Raw genomic sequence first — 4,052 nt, 5'->3', positions numbered from 1 at the left:
TGTCCAAGGCCAGGCTGGACATTGGGGCTTGGAGCAGCCGGGGACAGTAGGAGGTGTCCCTGCCCATGGCAGGGGTGGCACTGGATGGGCTTTAAGGTCCCTTCCAACCCAAACCACTCTGGGATTCTCTGATTTTTCAGCCTCTTCTCATTCCCAGCCCTGTGCAAAGCCCTCCACAAGCAGTTTCCAAGGGCACTTCCAGCCTTGGAAACCCCTGTGGTGGAATCATTGCCCAGGAAAGAAAACAGGTGAGTCAGGAGAGTCTCCTGGGATATTTTTGGGCACAGACAGGGAGGGATGTGCTGCAGGAGGAAGGCTGTGAGAAGTGAGCAGGCAGGAGAACTTCCTGAGGAGCTGTGGCTGCCCCTGGATCCCTGGCAGTGCCCAAGGCCAGGCTGGACACTGGGGCTTGGAGCAGCCTGGGACAGTGGAAGGTGACTCTGCCCGTGGCAGGGGGGGGGGACAAGATGGGCTTTAAGGTCTGTTCCAAGCTGAAGCATTCCAAGGTTTTCTGGAGCAGTTTTCCAGTGGCCAGTGAAGGTTTACCCAAATCTCTCTGTTTTTTCTGCTGCTCTTTGATCTGCTGGTGTTACCTGGGAGAGGTTCCACCCAAACCTGGGTCACCTCATCAGACAGTGACACACTCAGCCTCTGGCTTCTTCTGAGGAGACCTCCTCTGGGAGAGGAGACCCTGGGATCAGCCCATCGCCTCCCTCCCATCCTGAATTTAGAGCTCCAGGAGCGTTTGGACAGCGCTGCCAGGGATGCACAGGGTGGGATTGTTGGGGTGTCTGTGCAGGGCCAGGAGCTGGGCTGGATGATCCCTGTGAGTCCCTCCCAGCTCAGGAGATTCTGTTCCATGACCCTGGGATCATTCTGGAATATCGCCCTCCCAGAGGGATGGAACTCTTCTCCCAAACCAGTCCTTTATGTGCAGGTGGTGGAGTTTCATGTAGAGGTCAGCAACGATGCAAATAAAAACGCTGGTCTGGGCTGTTCAGCAGCACCAGGGGTCACCAGAGAAACCTCTGATCTGTGGGGTTTCCTCTGTGTGTCCTGGGTTTACACCCTGCCTGGGGCAGGGGACACTGCAAATATTGGGAGTTCCACAGGAGAAGCAGGGAGTTCTCCCATTTCTATGGAATGCAGCGTGTCACCTGCTGTGGAAAATCTGGGAAGAACAGACAAATGTGGGCCTGTCTATGCTCCCATGAGCCTTGGGTGAGAAAAATCTCAGAAATTAGAAATACTGGAGAATTTCTAATCAATGAATCAAGAGCTACTAGCCATGGGAATTTTAAATTTCAACTTCTGAACTAAACACTGAGGAGTTCAGAACATCGTAAAGCAAAGAAATGCTGAAAATGTTGAAAAATGGAAAATATTGAAGCAGTTTGAAAATGTTTTAAGGCATCTTAAGGCGTTTCTCGAAGCTGTTGAGTTGGTATTTTTGATTGTAGCATCTGACAGCCCAAAAGCTCTGAAACTTCTGAGAAAAAGTGGAATTCTCTTATACCTTCCTGACAGCTGCAGGGAAACTCTATCCCTGGCATGCTGTCCTTGGAGATTTTTGAGGAGTAGCTGGCGAAGGGTGATGAATCAGCATCAGATTTTCCAGCTGTGCCATGATTCTGGCAATATCCCAGAAAAATAACCTCAGGATGAATCAGTGTGAGGAATCCCAGGGCCAAGTCCAGGCCTGCTGTGCCGGAGGAGTCTGTGTGTGACACCAAGCAGGAATTTGGCTGCTTCCCAGCCTGGTTTTCTGCATATTTAGGAGCAAAACATCCAGGATCTGATGTTGGGACGCTGGGAAACACCACCTGTGCTACTCCAGGCTGGCTACTGCTGCCCTAAAAACCAGCCAGGCAGGGTTTAAATGAGCAGGAAACCGGGAAAAAAATCATGGCATGAGGCAGAGTGGCATCAAACTGTCCCCAAATGTCCTATAGAGACCAAGGTGAACATCCCATCATGTTCTGTCAGTCCCACTGCTAAAGGGAACCTATGGAAGTGGCATCCGAGATCTTGGGAGCCAAAAGTTGATTTTTTTTTTCCTGAAAGGGTGTAAAATGCCTGCGAGCACGTGGTGTGTTCAAACAGAATTCCCCACTCCTTGTCCCCGAAATTCTGATGAATTAAGGGAAGCAGCCACTCCCGGGTTCTGCCCTGTAAACAAAAAGCCAAGAGAAAATTTTCAAGCTTCCCTTGGCTTTTATGATCTAACTCTACCTGTGGCTAGGGAAAAAATGACCAAAAATCCCAAATTTAGTGAAAATATAATTCCTTGAGAGGTTTCTGCCTCCTGGTTATCCTCAGCATCCAGGTCAGACATGGACACAAAGCTCAGCTAACACAGGAACCAACATTTCCAGTCACATGCAGCCAAAATACTACAGAATAAACATGCACCGGGGTTAATTTTGTGGTTTGGTTTTAGCCTTGTTTTTTTTTTCTCCAGATTGCTGAGAACCCCAACCTCTCATGAGCAGTGAACAGACCTAAACCCAAACCTAAGCTGCACTTTTTTCCTCCCAGTGGAACGAACTCCCCAGGCTGGGGATTTTCATCTGCGCTTCCTCAATTATAGGACTTTTCAGGCTCCCTCATCTGTTCCCAGCTACATCCTGTGATTCCCAGCGTGCTCTCAATCTGGTCAGCACAACTTCCATGTCCTTATCAGTGACTCATCCGCACACTGGAAGATCTTAAGAGTGAATCACATCTCCCTGTTTGCCGAATTCCTGCCGCTGCCTGGGGAGGAAGGCTTGGGCTGATGGAGCAAAGCTCAAGGCAAGAGACACTTTGATGTTTTAGGGACTTAAAGAGGGTAGGAATCCTCCAAAAAGAGGATTTAAATCAGTTTATTAAATCACTCGGAGTCTGCTGTCGAGCAGCGACACCTTAAAACTCACCCTTGAGTTTTTCAGGCTGCACATGAGGTAAAATGAAAATGTTTGGGTTTTTGAAGCTGGCATTTAAAATATGTTGGAGCAGCTCTCTGTCACATCAGCTCCGTGGAGGAAGTGTCACTCAGCACAACGGGCCACAGGCTGTGCCTATAAATTGCCTGAAATCTTCCCTTTCAGCTGTCAGCTGACAAATCGAAACGGGAATTACATAAATACCAGTCCTACATTAAAGCCTGAACACAGGGCTCCTGTCTGCTGACGTCTGAGAGCTCCAAACGCAGCGAAACCACACGGAGTTAATGATAATTGAGATCATATGGCTTTTATCAAAGCTTCCCCCAGAAAAGCAGCTTAAGGGAAAAATCCTTAAATGTGTGTCTTGACCACAGTCTAGCGATCTCCTTCCGCATTGGAGCCTTTAACTAATTTGTTGGGTTAATTACTGAGGCCCAGGAAAGTTTGCAAGAGTGATAACTGCCTATTCTTTGATTGCTGATCATTCCATCCAGTGGGCTTCAGGAATTAAAAATAGTCCCCCGAGTGCAAGATGCGAACCTGGGGATTCAGTCAGTGCCTAATGCTGCACTGACAGCCAAAAAAGCAAAGCAGCCCCTGGAATCGCTGTGTCAGGGAGTTCACGGCCTCCTGCAGAAAACTGGGATTCGAAATGGGTCCAAAGTGAGATCAAGGAGATGTGGAGGGGGTTCGGAGGCTCGTTAGGCAACTCTGATGTGCCACACTCTCCTACCTTTAATTGGAGGGGTGGTGGAGCTCCTGCTCCGCATCCAGCGCCGGAGGAATGACCAGAAGGCCGAACAGGAGGGAGAGGCGGGGGGGAGGAGGAGGAGGAAGCAGTAACTGAGGAGCCAAGAGATGATTGTGAAAGTGCTCCCAGGAGTCTGAGTGTCTGGCGAGATGCAAGGAGCTCCGAGGGACAGGCCCGCTCCTGCTTCCCTCCCAGCCCACAGCAGTGGCACTGCTGAGTGTCCCAAAGCATGGCCGTGCTTAATTAGCCGTGGTTCATTAGCCATGGTTAATCAGCCGTGTTATCTATGCCCGTGTAACAACAGAGATACTGGCCATCCACACACACACCCCTCGGTGTTCCAGGGATGAGCGGGAATGAGAAGCCAACAGCAA

The 4,052-nt window shown here is 49.8% G+C and overlaps 1 long non-coding RNA gene across 1 annotated transcript in view; it reads right to left on the bottom strand.

Annotated features, from left to right (window-relative positions):
- LOC108446645 overlaps positions 1–3,740 on the bottom strand; it is an 8,453-nt gene extending 4,713 nt beyond the window's left edge. The window contains exon 1 of the long non-coding RNA XR_001861908.1: positions 3,661–3,740. This is a non-coding gene — a long non-coding RNA (uncharacterized LOC108446645). The remainder of the gene's footprint in view (positions 1–3,660) is intronic.
- Between the last annotated feature and the right edge of the window lie 312 nt (positions 3,741–4,052).

The sequence above is a fragment of the Corvus brachyrhynchos genome, unplaced genomic scaffold (genome assembly GCF_000691975.1).
Source record: "Corvus brachyrhynchos isolate BGI_N302 unplaced genomic scaffold, ASM69197v1 scaffold334, whole genome shotgun sequence".
Taxonomy (NCBI): domain Eukaryota; kingdom Metazoa; phylum Chordata; class Aves; order Passeriformes; family Corvidae; genus Corvus; species Corvus brachyrhynchos.
The sequence above is the reverse complement of the archived record's forward strand: the minus strand, read 5'-3'. Positions and strand labels throughout refer to the sequence as shown.